Consider the following 18,660-nt stretch of genomic DNA (forward strand, 5'->3'; position numbering starts at 1 on the left):
CGGTTACGCACAGCCCTTCCCTACGTCGTCCATGAGGATCAGACGTGCGGGGTAGAGGGCCGCTCTATTAGATGGAACCTACAGTTAATCAGGGACTCCACATCGCTTGGGTTGAAGATAGAGGACTGCCTTTAATGGTAGCAGCGCTAGATCAGGCGAAAGCCTTTGATCGCGTGAATAGATCCTTTTTATTCAGAGTGTTAGGTCGATTAGGATTTGGGGAGAAGTTCATAGGATGGATTCGTACATCATATGTCGGAGCGGGGTGCCGAGTTAGTGTAAATAGTCACTTGGGTGACGTTTTTGACCTCTCGTATGGGGTCAGGCAGGGGTGCCCACTCTCGGCTCTCCTCTTCGTTCTGTACATGGAGCCTCTGGGGGCTGCCATTAGGACAGACACAGGGGTGGAAGGCTTGTTGATCCCTGGAAGTGGTGGGCTGCGTGTTAAGATGACACAGTACGCCGACGACACTTCCTTGCTGCTGTGCAAGGACTCGTGCCTGACAAGGTCCCTTGCCATCTTTGGGGATTTCACCCGAGCGTCGGGAGCGGTTCTGAACCATGCAAAGTCTTCCGTCAAGTTTTTCGGAAGATGGTGCGGTAGAACGGATGTACCTGGGGGGTTATCTCTCTGTGAGGAGGCCCTGAGGATTCTCGGGGTCCATTTTGAGACCTCCGGCTCAGCGACGCTAAACTGGAACATGCGTATCGCAGTGGTACAGAGGAAGCTAGCAATGTGGAAGGCTAGGTATTTGTCTTTTATGGGCAAAGTCCTGGTCCTAAAGGTGGATGTGTTGCCGTCTCTTTTGTATTTGGCGTACATCTACCCATTGCCGGCTTGTCTGAGGAGGCCTCTAGTGAGGCTTGTGTTTCAGTTCATGTGGAGTGGCAGGTGCGAGTGGGTCGCCAGGGCACGCATGCTCTGTCCCATCGGGGAGGGAGGTAGGGGGGTACCACATTTCCCCCTCAAGCTGGACACAATTTTTGTTTCTTTCTTGTTAACGGAGCTTGCTCATCCAGTGATACACCCGTCCGGTTACCTCCTGCGGGTGTTCTTCTCGTATCAGGCGAGAAGCGTAATGGTGTGGTCTAACACGGGTCCTCGGGCACTTTGGTCATGCGGCCAAGTGGCTGCGTGCGCACCCTGAGGTTGAAGTTGCCCAAGTAGGTTTAGATCACAGGCACCTGTACGAGGAGGTCAGGGAGTCCGGTGCCTGTAGTGGGCATCTCGGAAGTGGTCTGGGAGGGAGTGCAGGCACGGGGGTCTGGACAACAGGCTCAAGGACCTGAATTGGTTGAGCCTCCATAAGTGCTTGCCGGTACGTTCCATGATGTACCGGTATAGTTTGGTGCAATCCCCCACCTGTCCAAGATCCTCTTGTGGCAGGGAGGAGACTGTGCGCCATGTCTTTTGGGACTGTGCCTTTGCCGGAGTAGTATGGGCTAGGGCACGGGTGTTGTTAGGTTTGGTAAAGGGGGATTTTGTATTGACGTGGGCCAGGTTAGAGAGGGGTGTAGGGAGAGCGAGAGGGACGGATAGGGACAGGTTTCTGCTCTGGCTTCTCATGAGTCTCTTTAAACGGGGGCTGTGGGAAGCCAGGCAGAACATGGTGAAGACAGGGAGAGATTGTGGGGTGGAAGGGATAGTGAGGAGGGTGGAAGGAGATTTGAGGGGGAGGATGAAGAGGGAGGAGAGGAAGTGGGGGCAGCATGCTGCTCGGGAGAGGTGGAAGGGGGGTTTAGGGCTGGGTGTCATTTAGATTTGTAAGGGGATAGATTAGGGACGGGGAGATAGGGAAAGGTAGTTTGTAGGGTGACTGGGAGGGAAGATGCTCCCCTGAGGTTTTGTTTGGGGGTTTTGTTTAGTTAAATTAGTTAAATTAAAATAACATTATTTGAGTATGTATGAAAATTATGAGTTGTAAAGAATGAATGGTATTGAAGATAATACATTATTTTTTATTTTTAAAAAGATAGGGCTGCTTTTGGTTTTCCACGTTTATTGTTTTTGTAGTGTTCGAGTTTATCTTTTGTTATTAAACATGAATCAAATAAACCACGCTGCATTTTGGTCCGCCTCTACTTCACCTAAAGAAAACCGTTACAAAAGAATGCTCTAGGCTTCATTTAGGACAAGAGGTATATGGTTCTGCACATTAATTATTTATTTAACTAGGCAAGTCAGTTAAGAACAAATTATTATTTACAACAATGACCTACCCCAGCCAAACCCAGACAACACTGGGCCAATTGTGCACTACCCTTTGGGACTCCCAATCACAGCTAGATATGATAAAGCCTGGACTTGAACCAGGGACTGTATTGATGTGCTCTTACACTGACATGCAGTGCCTGAGACCGGTGCACCACTAGTGCCCCAGAGAAAATAAGAAATGAATTGTAGACATCTCAGAACAAATTAGTCAGGATCATTCTTAAACTTCCAGCATGTACGCATGTTGACCATTCCCACTTTGAAAACCTTAAATGGCTCAAAGTGGAGGAGTCTCTCAGATTAAATTGTCTCTTGTACGTAAAATTGTCCACAGTATGGTCCCCAGGTACCTATGTAATTACTTTAACTTTGTACGGGATAACCATAACTATTCCACTAGATTGAGTGAAACTGACGTCGTTCCTTTAGATTTAAGTGGTATTTGGGAAATAAACTTTTTTATACTCAACAGCCATTCTTTGGAATAATCTTCCATTTGTAGTTTCAAGTTCTTACTGAAAAAATGGCTAAATAGTCGCATGTCTCAAAAGCGAGTCGTAAGGTTATATAATACGTGGCTGAGAAGGAAAATGCCAGGCATAGCATGTGGTCTGAGTTTTGGTGCCTGTTGTTAATCATATTGTGATTGTCTTGTATATATTAGCTATTGATTGTTTTAGATATTAAGGGCATGTGAGACAAGGGAGATAGATGTTCCTGTCCATTGTTGTTTATTAGGAAAGGGAATTGTACTAATTATTTAATGTTATGAATCAAACATCGTTGCTGACATTACAATTGCCGCTTAACCTTGTTGCATACCTCTTTCCCTCTTCAAAAATACAATTATGTAAATAATATTTTAAGCTTTGTCGTGTTATCCTTGATGATTTTCTTAAATTCTATGTGGAGGCGTCACTGGCTGGAGCGCCCTTATGTTTTTTTTAATTTTGTATTGTCTACTAAATTCAATCAATCAATCAACACAGGCATAATAAGAGATATATAGCTAACTGTAAAGTAATGCGTGGCCATTATAAAAACGCGTGGGGTACGTCTGTAGCCTTCCATCTCGAAAGCTTGAAATAAATATTTTTTCTTGAATGTGATTTATACCTTTTAGTATGCACATTTTTTTCACTCCGTTGGGAGATCACCGCTCCACGTCGTTCATAGTCATCCCTGTCAGCTACTACATCCAAACAGCGCTCAGCCCATCAACACACTTCTCAAACAAAACTTTCCCATGGAGTTAAATTGACCGTCGACTTACATCCCGAGTAGTCTAGATATAGGGTTTTACAACCATTCCAAAAATATATGCAATATTACATAGTCAGGGCACCTCGTTCATTCTAAGCCGGCCTGCTGTCTAACCTGACATATACATGCATATTTATTCATTTTCATGGTTGGGTGGATTTTCGGAAAATATCCAACACTCAGCCAATCGTTTTTACATAACAACAGAATGCAGCGCAGCAGCGCAGCACCTCGACTGAAGAAAGAAGAGACAACCAATTCACTAGTTACAGCATCAGCGAGCGCTCTGCAAAGGCAGCTTCCTAGTTACAGCATCAGCGAGCGCTCTGCAAAGGCAGCTTCCTAGTTACAGCATCAGCGAGCGCTCTGCAATGGCAGCTTCCTAGTTACAGCAGCGCGTCCCCTGAACGATAACGAAGAGGAAACGTTAGGCGAGAAGCCTGACCACCGAGACGGGGGTGAGAAGGTGATGAAGCGTACTTCAGGAGCTGTAACTGTAAACTACCGCCATGTGGAAAGTATGAGGTGAGGGAGAAAGTTTGGTGGAACAAGTATTAGCATTGTTAAGTATCTTAATTCTGGATCTAATTCTTCGTTAGCTAGCCAGAGAAATGTTGAGCAACATTAGCCAATTTATCTGATCAAATAATTTGAGTTTTTGGTGTGAAAATTAGCTTGCTAATAATAAAGTCAGACAGCTAACGTTAGCTAGGTAACGTTACAACATCAGATGAGCTAACAGTAGTAACCTAACCAATTCGCTAGTATTAACTGGTATACGACTTCTTGTCGTTCCTCAAGTTATAACGCGTTAGTTGCTTACTGGACCCTGGCAATCTGTGTGAAATGTTCACTCGCTAACGAACTAAGCACTATCTGTTAACAAATGTTTTACCTCTACAGTATGTGGTACATTTTTAGAATGAGATAATTAGGTGAAAATGAGGCGTTGCTTGTTAAAATAAACAAGTGGATTCGGATCAAGTGTAGCTGGAGCTGGGCCGAACTTAATCTTGGATGCCACAGGTATAAGGAACACACTTTCCTTCTTTCTCACATTTGCTGGCACATTGTAGAACAGATGTCCAAAGGAAGAAAGTGTACAATGTAATAATGTGCAGTGTAGCCCAAAGATATTGTTTTTGTTGTGTTGAATTTGACAGTAACACGCGTGTCTGAGGGGGGATTATACTTTTTCTTTGCTCAGTGGATGTTATTTTTGATCACATGTAGACATGTGCACTTCGATGTCTATAGTGGCCACTATAATATAGCAAAAATAGAATGGTTGTTTGTTTCATTCTATTTCTGTTTTAAGATGTTTTTTTCCCCCAAGTACAATATTTATGTGTGTGGTCACAAACGTAAAGGCTGTCATGGCTAACTGCAATATTAGTGTATAGTTGTTGTATTTTCAGGACTTGCATGTCATTTGTAAGTCTAGGCAACAAATAACATTGGATTGCTTTCTTTACATTTTTTATCTGTTATCTATCTTTTTTTTTATCTGAGTCAGGTTCACACGAACCACTTTTTATTTTGCACACAGACTGATCATGTAGATCCTATTCTTTGTTGTTTAATTGGTTAAAACCTTTATTGCCTCCTAGCAGGGATTTTTTTTTTATGTTTCAGTGCAACAACAAAAAAAGTGTCACCTTTTTGGCCCCTCAGCATTTTGCAACCCTGATCAATGTAAGGTCAAAAATAAAAATCTGAGGCAACTCAAAAAATAAATGCAAAGAAAATAACATAATAATAAACTATGTAAACCTGCCCTGACTACCTCATGTAATGAAGCAAACCAAAAAAAACGCAACAAATAATCAAAAAGCCTACCCTTGCAGTGTTGCCAACTCCTCTCCTCGGTAAGGAAAGTAGCTATTGGCTGTCCTAAAAGTCGCTAAATGACTCTTGATTCTTGTTGTTTTTTATGTCACAATTCCAACCCTCCTCCTTTATCTGGGCTTGGGACCGGCAAAATTGACCCAAAAGAGACACTCTGGCGGAGTTACTTAGGTTTTTAACCTTATGGGCCACTTAGGAGCCTACAACAAGTCCCAGTAAAACATGAACATTTTTTACGGGCTGTGCTGGCTCACAAAAAGAGTGGGTCATCTGTCATTTTGGTCAAGGCTCTCTATGGCAGGTTCAGCAACTGAGGGAGCTGACTTAAATGAGTAAGCAGCTGATGTGCCAAAACATTACCAGGCAGCTGGTGCTCATAGCAAGCCTCACCAGACAGCTTCAGTCCATATCGAATGTACATGATGGAGTTAAGGGTCTGCAAGGACATCCGGTTTCTAAGTTTGCTTTTTACCACTCATCTGGCTGAATACTCTCGACTTCAGCATTCGAGTGTGGCAAGGACAACACAGACACAGCAGCCATGGCAAGTTATTGAAACGGGTTGATATCAGCTGCACCGTTGAACTTCCAAATCTCACTCCAGAAGCCCAGTGTGTTTTTTTGTCTCATTCCATTTCCTAAAATGGATGGCACGCCATTGCTGGTCAATCTTGTCTATCTCTGCAGCGGAGTAGCCGAGGAGCTTGGATAATTGTTCTATTTCTCCAGGGCTCTTATTGTGCTTTATTGAAAGCTGACATGTACTGCAATGCTTCAATGTTAGTGAGGGACATGGTGAAGGCTACACACCGCTTTCGGACATTGTTTTCATCCTCAGGCCCAAGGTGGAGCTCAGCTGCCTTTGGCTCAAAAAGGTAACCTCGGTAACGTTTGTGACTGATGTGTCCATCTATTGGCCCTTTGAAGTACATCAGCATTTGCCAGTGGATTCAGCAGTCTGCTGCTCACATACTTGATCAGGCTAACCAAGCTGTCAAGTAGTTTAAGAGGATATCTACTTGCTCTCCCTCAAAAGCCTTGATGGCCAACTGTACCTCACCCAGCCCTGACTTTAAAAAATCAGATACAATATGTTTTGAGGATCACTGTACATGGAGTATAAAACCTCAGCCATGTAGCAGTGTTCACTGGACTTGGAGTATAAACCCTCAGCCATGTAGCAGTGTTCACTGGACTTGGTGACTGCGAAATGCAGCCTAAGCTCCTCCCACTGGCCCAAACTGCAGGTTCAACCCACAGTTGATAGTCTCATATGGTTTTGCAGGCCTCCGTGCGTTTTGGAGAGACTGAATAATCGCTAAATATAGCGACTAAGTCGCTAAGTTCGCAACACTGTACCCTTGCAGTGACAATTAAGATGAAGCCGGTCACTGTCATAAAGTGTGTGATTTGGTTGTGAATGCATCAGAAATAATGTTAGTCCTAAAATAAATGACACCATCGTTTTCGCATGACAGATGCTCCAAAAGCCCATTTTGCTTCCTTAACTACATGTTTAGTAGTATCATCTTCCTTTGGTCGGGGTAGAATGAAGCAAACTGCAAACATTACTTCATACCGATACTCCCTAACTCTGACGATCAGTTCCAGCATCCTCCTGATAATGTTGTAAGGAGAATCCTCTTGAGCTACGTTTGTTCCAATGTGCACAATCAGTAGCAGTGGATCACTGACAGGTACGCAAATGGTACAACTGCTAATGTGTTGCTCGTTCCAGAGTGACTCAGGCAATGCATGTTTCGCGCCGTGAAGCATAAAATCTGCGAGGACAAACACTGAGTCCTGTTGGGGCAAACATTAAGGCAATTCAAAAGGAACAGATTTTGGCTAGGTTGAGATTACATAAAACAAATTAGGCTACATACCTGCACCTCTGGAGGCAATGTGCCAGCACCAAGCCTCTCTAAAGCAAATAGGGACATGCGGGGCACATCTTCGGACTTGAATGCTCATGCTGGCAATTGTCAGGTTGAAGTGTAATGTGGCGGCGACTGGTACGGCTACTCCATACACCGTACATTATGCACCTGTCAAGTCACCTGTCAAGTCACCTGTCAAGTCACCTGTCAAGTCACCCGTCAAGTCAGTCAGTGATTGCTGTAGATGTGCTCAATAGTGCTTCCGCATATGATACTCCCCAAAGCATGGTGAAACACATAGAGGTGTGTCACAAGCTAAACATGTACTTTGTCAACTTCCTCTGCTGCTTCCTTCTCCTGGTGCCAGACAGGCAGACTTTGCAGTGCCTCCATGTGTGAGTGACTACCTTGAGTAGCAGTTTTTGAGGGCCTTTGCAGGGATAATGCCATGCAGTGAGGCATAGGGGATTTTCTGCAGCAGGACAGCTCCCAGTGGATGGGCGCCGAGGGGTGTGGTGCTCCCCCAGCAGCTCTCTCATTAGGTTCTCTCTGTACTTTTGGTAGGTAATTATTTTACCTATGAGGGAGTAAGGAGGATCAGGGAAGGGACAAGGTGGTGAGGCAGTGGGTAGGTGGGTGAGATATTGTCACTATAATTGCATAATTGTGATTTGTATGTGAACTACATCCAATTACAAAAAATACCTTCAGTAGTCACCTCACCTTTTAGTCGGCGGTGAACTATGTAGCCATTGAGGGAACGGGATGTCGATCAGATGGGGGGGTGAAATGAAGAGTGTATTCCAAAAGTATGTTTATCATGTCAGCCTTACCCACTTGAGGTTATAGTCAAGCACGCAGTCTGGTTTGATTTTTCTCTCTCCCGGTGGCCGACATGGTTACTGTATGGACATGGACATCTCGTTTGTCATGCCACTTTACTGCCAGTTGTTGAACGTTCTCATTGAACTCCACATCCCCTCTGCATCTTCCTGTATCCAAATGCCGACATCCCCTTCCTGTTCGACCTGACTGTGCCACAGGCCCCTGTGCTGTTGGAGAACAGATGCTGAAAAAGTGTGGGACTACTGTACCAATTGTCCACATACAGAGTGTGTCTCTTGCCGAGATGAGGAGCCAACATGGTCATCACCGTGGACACGGACACCCCAAGCCCCTCATGTTGGATGTCAGTGGTAGACCCGGTGAAGACTATAATATCCTGGACAAATCCTATCTTTACTTCGCACATGACAAAGAACATGACCCCAAACCTGTGCCTTTTGGAGGGAATATATTGACGGAACGCCAGCCTACCCTTCCATAACATCAGGGACTCATCAATGCATAGATCCTTGTATGGCACAAAGACCCAACCAAATGCTGATGTCAGGCTGGTAAGAACTGTTTTGTGTAATGGGTCATTTATGTTGGCATTAGCATTGTTGACGAAATGCAGGCATCACAGCAGAACTAGGAAGCGGTCTTGGAAAAGAGGTTGGCAAAGAAGGGAGTTGCAAACACAGGATCTGTGCTCCAGTATTCTCTTAGGGAGTTTTTCTTAACTATTCCCATGAGAAGGATTGTCAGCAGGAAGGTATACATTTCACTAATCTCCTTTTGAAAGACATTGCTAATGCTACAGCTTAGCTCACTAGCTACATACATAAACAACAATACTGAATGGCTCAGAGTGGGAGTGAGAGGATACGTGATTGACTGCCTGCACACGCCACTTGTATCAATAAATCAGAAAATGTTTTGTGGTAATTATTGACTGTTTTACTGTTTTATTCACGTTTTTAAGTTTTGGTGACAAATCATGCATTCCAATTGCATAGATTGAAAATACTTTTTTAAAGGTTGTACTGATTATGATTAGCTAAGCTAACTAAGCTAATTCCAGCTGTGTGGAGCCATGTTTGTTGATATACAATGCTTTCTGGACCAAAGATGATATAACAAAATTAGGTGAGGGAGGGTTCACTCATGTTTTAGTAAACTTCTGGAAGTGGCCTCGAGTGGTCTGGTGTTCTCAGTGCTAGCTGTGCCACTAGAGATACTGTCCAGGCTGTCGCAGCTGGCTGCGACCAGGAGTGGTGCACAATTGGCCCAGTGTCTTCCGGGTTAGGGGAGGCTGGATGGATGTCCTTGTCCCATTGCACTCTAGCAACTCCTGTAGCGCTGACATGGTTGCCAGTTGTACAGTGTTTCCTTTAACACGTTGGTGTTGCTGGGTTAACCCTCCCGTTGTCCTCCTATTATGCCTACCACACAGTGTCCCCCCGGGTCACCCTGTCCCGTCTTGGCTAAAGGCCCAGTGGGCAGAAGTGTCTGCTAAATGGCATATATTATTATTATTATAAGTGTGACAGTATGCGTGTGAACAGCCTTTGCAGATGTATTTCTTACACCTGCAGCACGCGGTGTGTGTCTTGGCATCCTTCTTGGGTGGGCAGAGCTGACACCTCTTACTCGCCCCGGCAGGGCGGCTGCCGGGCCAGCGGCTTGCGGATGAGCCTTGGCGGTGGCACTCTGTAGGACTTTGACAAGTGCGGACGCGGCTTGGGTGCGGGGGAGACGCTGCCTTCTTTGGACCAAGGGCTTCATGATTGGCTTTCCGAGCTGCTCCAGAAACACCCTCCTCTTGTTCCGCTTCCCAGGCATCCAGTCGGGCTTGATCTCTCGCCATATGACAAAGATGTTGTAGGAGGACACGTCAAGGATGTTGTGGAAGATGACCAGGGGCCAGCGGGCAGTCATCCGTCTGCAGCTGTAAGTCCCGACCACCATGTCTAGGTTGTCCACACCGCCCTTGTTGCAGTTGTAGTCTAGGATGAGGGCTGGCTTCCAGTAGCGGCGATCGCTAACGTCGGGCTCCGCGTGCAGCGTGCTCAGAAGTAGCACGTTCTTATTTCTCTTTGCCAGGTTGGACACTAGAGTGGCGGTGGGCGTGAAGGCGAACCTGGAGGACGAGACCTGTCTGCCATTTGACTGGAGCAGCGCGGGAGGGAGCTCGCTCGGGCTTGTTCTTTCGCACCATGCCGACCATGGTGAAGTTCCTCTCGAGGAGCCGCTGCCCGAGTTCGTAGGAGGTGAAGAAATTGTCACACGTGACGTTGTGACCGCCCGGCAGTCCCTCGGTCAGATCAAGGACGTCGCGCGCACCCTGGTTCCTCTCGGGGCCTCCACCGGCCACCTTGCCGGTGTAGACTTGCATCTTCCAAGTGTAGCTGGACTTGGCGTCGCAGGCCACCCACGACTTGATGCCGTATTTGGCCGGCTTGCTGGGAATGTACTGTCGGAAAGGACAGCGTCCTTTCGGTGGAGAGAGGGGAGAGGAGATTAGCAGCAGCATCGTTACTGGCTCACCATCGGGGTGCACTGCGTTTATGTTACATGCAGCCGCCGCTCCTCCCACAGGTCCCATACCTCTTATGGCCGCCAGTCTGTCGGTGGCGAGTCTCGCGGGTCACGACTGGCGGTCGTCCTATCGCAGCAGCCTTGAGTACTTGTGAAACACCTTGAGCGGCATGGTGGTGCGGAACACGGTCCTGCCGCACTCGGCATCCCACAGGCTGGCAGCGGTCTCGCCTCGGGACCTGTCGACGCCGGCTAGGATCAGCAGCCCTACGTAGGCGCGCTGGTCGGTGGAGTCCATGGGTCGCCAGCCGTCGCCGTATTTTCTCACCCACTGCAGATTTGTCATGTCCACAATTATCCTTTCTATCGCCGGTGTGACAAACAGCCGGAAGGTGGACGCGATGTCGAGCGCTCGTGGCGTAGGCCGTGGGGCCCGGCGTCACGACGGGGGCGGCGGATGGCGCGGGGCCGCGATAGGCCACGGAGGACCATTTGATTTTGCCGTTTTTTGACAGCAACGTCTCCCTTTGGGCTTGGGCGGCTGCCGCCGCGTCCTCTCTGTCTCGATCTGGCTCTCTGTTTCGCTCTGGCTCTCTGTCTCCTTCTCGCTCTTCCTTCCGAAGAGGAGCACGACCGCGAGGCCAAGTCATCGTCGTCCGCATCACGGTCGGGGTTGTATTCCTCACCGTCTTCATCTTCCGAAACGTCCTCCTCTTTCGATTCGCATATAGTAGGAAGGACCTGTATTCCTCTATGGCCCAAGCCGCCGCTGTCTCCCAGCACTGAAATGGTGGGACAGCTTAGGGTGCGCCCCCTTCAAAAGGGGGAGGGAATACTAGCACGTTCTGTGAGAATAGGGGGCTCTGACACTTTGGTTAAACATGTAAACCTGGTGGTTCCAGCCCTCTGAACACAGCACAGGTCTGAGCGGCAGGTATCGTAGTGTAACAGCTGTTTGAAGAAGTGGACCAAGTGTTCATGATTTAATAATAGAAATGAACACTGAATAACAAAACCAACAAAGAGAGTGAACAAAACAGTTCTGTCTGGTGCAGACACAAAAACAGAAAACAACTACCCACAAAACACAGGTGGGAAAAGGCTACCTAAGTAGGGTTCTCAATCAGAGACAACGATAGACAGCTGCCTCTGATTGAGAACCACACCCGCCAAACACAGAAATAGAAAACATAGAACACAAAACATAGAATGCCCACCCCAACTCACGCCCTGACCAAACCAAAATAGAGACATAAAAAGGATCTCTAAGGTCAGGGCATGACACCTAGTGAGCGGCAGGTAGCCTAGTGGTTAGAGTGTTGGACTAGTAACTGGAAGGTTGTAAGAGCAAATCCCTGAGCTGACAAGGTAAAATCTGATGTTATGAACAAGGCAGTTAACCTTTGATCTCGGGTGTAATTGAAAATAAGAATTTGATCTTAACTTTCTTGCCTAGTAAAACAACACTAATTGAGGTGTCTGGCTGAGTTGGTGTGCTGTTCCCCAACAGCAATTGTGTCATTGGCCCACTGAGGCTGCTCTTAAAACCCTTATCTATTTCACGTGTGTAGTGTAGGGTTTTTATGGGGTATAGTATGACGGCTCATTACAAGCGTCCGTCTTGCTTTCCTCATGTCATTCCTACTCACAACGCCCTTCTGTGTGTGCTCAGCTACGCACTTGGCTGTGCTGCACACAGGGTGGTGAGAAGGAATCTGAGTGGTCTCAGTTTTGTTATGGAAAAAGAGGTTCTCTTGTGACAAAGTCAGATGGAACACATTCTTTATTAACCACAGACACAATGACTCCTCCATTCCTTTACAGGGGTGGGGGATTTACAGTGGGCGCCCTCACACTAAGTGCTGCGCTCTCTCCCATCCTCTCCCCCTCCCCCCGTCATGGCCGGCGTCTCTTCTGACTGCCTCTCGACTGCCAGGGCGACGAAATGAAAGTCTCTCTCGTTCGTTTCACCGCCGCCTTCTCTGGTGCTGCCGGAGGGGCGGGTCCCGCTCTCGGTACGCCAGGTGCAGCTGCTCGACAGGCTCTCTTCTCTGTCTGGCCGTTGACCTGGGTCTATTGGCGAAGGTGGAGTGAGGGGGTTCCTTTGCAGCTGTTCTAGACCCTCCTGCCAATGGCAGGTATCGAGACAGCTTATTTCTCTCCTCATTCTTTCCAAAATGTGCCGTCACATCTTGACATCCAGAGGTGTGTCGTCCCAGTACCACCAAAGTGGCCATGAACCTCCCCACACATTAAAAAATAAATACAATTTTAAAAAATTGGGGGGGGTAAATAATTTTCATTTCACATTCAAATACAATTACAATTACAAATTCAGTGCATTACGTTGTACATAACATGGATTTATAAAAACAGTATCAAAAAGTACCGTAACCATTTAAAAAATAACAAAACTCCTCAAAAAAGTGCTGTTCTGCGGAACCTGACCAGTATTATAGGGCAACATTCAAGATTAGCATGCCTCTAACAAACTTCAAAAAGAATTACAAACAATTCTATAAATAAAAACATACACATATTCCAAAGTGAACTCTGTATAAACCTCAGTGTATATCAAATACGTACAAAGGTTTAATCTACATTTTAATTTTACTTACGAAATACAATTATATGTAGACTATAGAAACCGTTTACAGTGAAGGGTATATCCCTTTCCATCTCTGTTTGACTGATATGATGCCCCACTTATCTATTTTGAAATGTATTCTTTTCCAAATGTCTTGTTTTATAAATTGAACCAATCCCGTAGGTGACCACTTGAGGGTGTCATTGACCGCACCACATCTGGCCTCCCAAAGTTTGGTCTTGATAAGGGACTCCAGAGTCACTAATTCTAATAATTGCACCTTTTCCACTTTTTTTTGTTCAAATTTGGCTACCAAAAAATTGTTTTATTTTTTTTCCCAAACTAATTGGGGAAAGGAACATTCCCATAAAACATGGGGAATTGTTTCAATTGCGAAACAATTGTCCCTGGTACAAAATTTATTCAGAAACAATTGTCCCTGGTACAAAATTTATTCAGAAACAATTGTCCCTGGTACAAAATTTATTCAGGGTCAAATTATGATCATGTAGTGTTGAATGGAACGGAAGACTTCTATGTAAAACAAGCCAATTAAAATATTTCAGTCTGTTGTCTAAACCTTTAAATTGTGTCCGTAGCCAGGTGGAAGGTGATATTGGTAATCGGTCTCTAGGACGACAATTTTCTATCAATTTCACGTATAGCATTCTGTGGTTGATTATATTTTATTTTACTTTGGATACAGGGGTTTGTTTTCCTTGCCCATTCAACTATTTTCTTAAAATGTAAAGGGATCATTTCAGCTTTTAGCTTACTATTATCCCACTTCACCATGAACCTTAACAGTACAGACCTCCAGAATTTGATAAAATTTGACATTTGTGTACAGACGTTGACAAAACATACAGACAACTGTGTGTGTGCGCTTACAGGACAGAAAATAATGAGCAGAAAGCCATGCATAATGACATTAATCTACATTGCGTTACATTTTATCTGCCATTTTGACAAGAACACACTCGGTTTTGGGTTTCCAGGTGTGTAAACCTGGCCTCATCCCTTTCCACAAGGGTGTATATTCTGTCCGCTCCACACATGCGCTTGGCGGTTGAGGTGCTGTCTGCGTCATCTGATGCATCATCTTGCTGCACTGGGGTAGATGGGGTGACGTGGGGAGGGTTTGCTTGGATCTCCCTGGAGTGAGGGGGCCTCGGGAGGGCTGGTCTCCCTCTTTTGCTGCTGAGGTGGAGGGGCCTACAATGCAAGAGGCAATCAGGACAGGTGAAGGAAATAAAGGCCCTTGCCCCAATTTCCTCATGCATTACTGACACAGCTGATTTCCTCCTCTTCCTCTGAAGAGGTGAAACAAGGATCGGACCAATACGCAGCGTGGTAAGTGTCCATGGTTTTAATAGGAAAACGCAACATCAACAAAACAAGTGGAAACCCGAAACAGTCCCGTGTGGCACAAATACTGCCACAGGAAACAATCACCCACAAAATACCCAAAGAACATGGCTGCCAGAGACAACGATAAACACCTGCCTCTGATTGAGAACCAATCTAGGCAACCATAGACTTACATAAACACCTAGAATGAACACAACCCCATAAATCTACAACAACAAAAAGCTAGACAGTACAAACACCCTAGATGAGACAAAAACCATACATCACCCATGTCACACCCTGGCCTAACCAAAATAATAAAGAAAACGAAGATAACTAAGGCCAGGGCGTGACAATTACTTTGAACCAGCTCTCAGCAGTGGCCTCTCCCTGATCTGTCCCTGTTCTGGTAGGAAAAATGTTCAAGTCCTATCATGAGGGTAAATAACAAGAAAATGTAAATATATTGTTTGAGCATTTTTCCAGTTGGCATGCATAACGTTTTAAATTTACCGTAACCTACTATGGAAATCTTAGTTGGGTTCAGTAATGTATTCATTGAACCAACCATATTGGAGGGCAAAAGCAATGAGTTTAGGAGATTATGAAACAACAGTGACATTACAATTACACTAAGATTTCTATGACCCATCCAATGTTTCCTACCATGTACTTCTTTAAATTATCTCACTTCTTTGAGTCCTGACCACCTGTGAGCTTTCCCTCCAGCCCCATCCTCTGAACAATTGTCCTGTAAATAATTACAAAGCATTTTCACATTAAGTTACTAGGCTACCCTACCGGGGCAGCAGGGTAGCCTAGTGGTTAGAGCGTTGGACTAGTAACTAGTAGTTGCAAGTTTGAATCCCCGAGCTGACACGGTACAAATCTGTCGTTCTGCCCCTGAACAGGCAGTTAACCCACTGTTCCCAGGCTGTTATTGAAAATAAGAATTTGTTCTTAACTGACTTGCCTGGTAAAATAAAGGTAAAAAAATATTAACAAAAACTGACAGCACAAGTATTATATTTTAGAGAACTTTGGGACAGGGAAGCGCAACCCCTGGTTAATTGGCATGAAAGATAAAACACCCTACGCATTGCATCAATATGGTTAAGCCACTTGGTGAAACCTGTAACGTGGCTCACGGCTACCATCCCACTTCAGACACAAATGTAGTAAAGCGAACCCGGGTTGAAGGTGTGCAAAGCAAACACCCTTTTACTTAACACGCCCGATTGTTGACCAACGTGCTACTGCTAATACATGACTTATTAGAAATTATGTTCAAGTTTAAATTTGTTGTGTCATATATATAGTATGCAGATGTTCATAGTAAGGATACTAACACATACTATAACATTGAACAATGGTGGGGTCAAATAAAGCAACCTAACAACTTACCGATCACGGCACATGGTGAAACAACTTTGATGGGCTTCAACTCTTGAGCCACAGTCTTAACCCTCTCAAACTGCTTGCAGGCAAGATAGGTACTGATCTTTAAGCACAAATTGTAAAGCACAAATGAACATTTTAAACGTGTGCTCTCTGATATGACCTTCATTGAAATGATAATAATTTCAGTAATAATTGAATGTGATTGATAAACAAAAAGGTATTTCACTTGTCCACCTCCTTGATTTTTGGCAATCATGCACTTCACTCCAAAATGGCCAGCATGCATCTCGGTCAGCACAACCTCCTTCTCTTCAATGAAACCCTCCTGTGTGGCTGGCCATCCTTCCCCCATGTGATTTCCTAATATTTAAAGTCTAAAGTCTGTTTCTCTCTCCCCATCTCTGCCTTTCATTCTCCTCTCACTTTCATCCTTCCTCACTTCCTTCCTCTCTGTACATGTTTCTGGCCATCTGTCTCTACCATAATTGCTTATGCCTTTCCATTTGATTGATCAGATTTCATTTATCGCTAGATACCTCAATATGACAGCCATATAAATACATGTATAACTAGCAACATGTAGATAGATGATCAACTAGCTAGATGGAAAATGGTTGTACATAAATCCTTCCAGTGATCTAGTAGAAGCTAACTGCTTAACGTTACCCCGAAATGTTAATTTCTCTGACCCTCCTACGAATCTTGTGCCTCTTGTCGAGGTCAGTGGTGCCTTCATAGTACTTTTCCTGGTTTCAAAGATAATTTTATGTTTTCTCAATGAAAGCCATTAAAGTGCAAGCTGAAAGCTACAGTAACAGTTAGCTAGCTAACGTTAGCTAAATAAAACTGGCTAGCTAGCTAGCTAGCTAGCTGAGTAGGTAGCCCGAGGTAAATAAGTAGCTAGCAATGTCAATCTAAAATATATCTAAAAACATCTTAAATGATTTACTGTTATTTAGAAAATATGTTCTTCTATAAAGACAAATATATGGTAAAGAAAGACTGTTCTCTTTTCAGTCTTCTGAAGCAGTAGGTATTTATTGTCAACAACAGTCCTTGGAGAGAGGTTCTGAGGTAATACAATTGCCCGGCCTCCTGAGGGTTAAGAGGCGTTGCCGTGCCCTCTTCACAACTATTGGTGTGCTTAGACCATGAGAGATCCTTAGTGATGTGGACACCGAGGAACTTGAAACTCTAATCCCACTCCAGTACCTGTTGATGTTAATTAAATTTTTTTTTTACTAGGCAATTAAGGCAGTTAAGAACAAATTCTTATTTTCAATGACTGCCTAGGAACAGTGGGTTAACTGCCTGTTCAGGGGCAGAACGACAGATTTGTACTTTGTTAGGTCGGGGATTCGAACTTACAACCTTTCAGTTACTAGTCCAACACTCCAACACTCTAACCACTAGGCTACCCTGCCGCCCTCCGTGTCCTGTAGTCCATGATCAGCTCTTTTGTCTTGTTGACGTTAAGGGTTGTTTTACTGGCAACACATTTCCTGTTCTCTGGCCTCCTGTCTATAATCCTACCAATGTCATGTTGTCGGCAAACTTAATGGTGGTGTTCAAATAGAACCCACATTTTAAATAAGCTTAGCCCTCAATAAGCATATCCAAGAGGGCTTTGTAGACTGAGAGGGAAATGATCCTGGCCAGCAGGCGGAGGTAGTTATTCAGCTCCATGTTGTGACTGATCGAACAGACGAGTTCCTGGGGAATTTTTCCCCCATAGACGATGGATCAGCATCTTCCAAAAGATGAGCCCTCAGACACAGTGTTATTTAGGGACTGATCAAACAGCTCCAAAGACAAATGTATGTCATTCAGCAGACACACTTACCCAGAACAACTTACAATGCATATATTTTTACACTGCTCCCCCATGGGAATCAAACGCACAACCCTGGTATCGAAAGCACCCTGTTCTATCAACTGAGCCACCAGCCATGTGCCTTGGGATCGTTTCTCCATAGATTACCAAGACTAGCAAGCAGACCACAATTATTTCAGTAAATGCCATTTTCTAGCTACTAAGACCTTTCATCTCCACACCAAACAGGGCTGGAATGTGTAAATTGACATTTGATAGTAGGATCGGATGATACGTGTGATCAGAAAAAATATTAGGCTATAACTAGCAGAGCAAATGGCGCTACGAGATACGAATAATAAGATCATACACGTAGTGTTAGCTAACAGTACACTTTACTTTTAAAATGAAAACGTGTAATATCTGAAAATGTAGCTAGCTAGACTATGTACCCATATACATCATGGATGGATGCTTCGCCCTGTCACGGTTGCCATGGCTGCCCTTAATTTGAAGAAGCCTTACTTCATACCGATACTCCCTAACTCTGACGATCAGTTCCCGCATCCTCCTGATAATGTTGTAAGGAGAATCCCCTTGAGCTACGTTGTTTGTTCCAATGTGCACAATCAGTAGCAATGGATCATTGACAGGTACGCAAATGGTACAACTGCCGATGTGTTGCTCGTTCCAGAGTTGTGCCAGGGTGCACCCAGTAGTGTGCATCAGGCAATGCGTGTTTCGTGCCTCGAAGCATAGAATCTGCAAACACTGACTCCTGTTGGGGAAAACATTAAGGTCATTCACAAGGAACAGATTTAGCCTAGGTTGAGATTACATGAAACAAATACTAGGCTACATACCTTCACCTCTGAAGGCAACATGCCAGCACCAAGCCTCTCTAAAGCCCATAGGGACATGCGGGGGGCACATCTTCAGT

General features: G+C 45.0%; 1 pseudogene; it reads right to left on the bottom strand.

Annotated features, from left to right (window-relative positions):
- LOC118385716 (piggyBac transposable element-derived protein 4-like) overlaps window positions 1–11,264 on the bottom strand; it is a 34,445-nt pseudogene extending 23,181 nt beyond the window's left edge.
- Window positions 11,265–18,660: the final 7,396 nt, after the last annotated feature.

Source organism: Oncorhynchus keta, chromosome 6 (assembly GCF_023373465.1).
Source record: "Oncorhynchus keta strain PuntledgeMale-10-30-2019 chromosome 6, Oket_V2, whole genome shotgun sequence".
Classification (NCBI taxonomy): domain Eukaryota; kingdom Metazoa; phylum Chordata; class Actinopteri; order Salmoniformes; family Salmonidae; genus Oncorhynchus; species Oncorhynchus keta.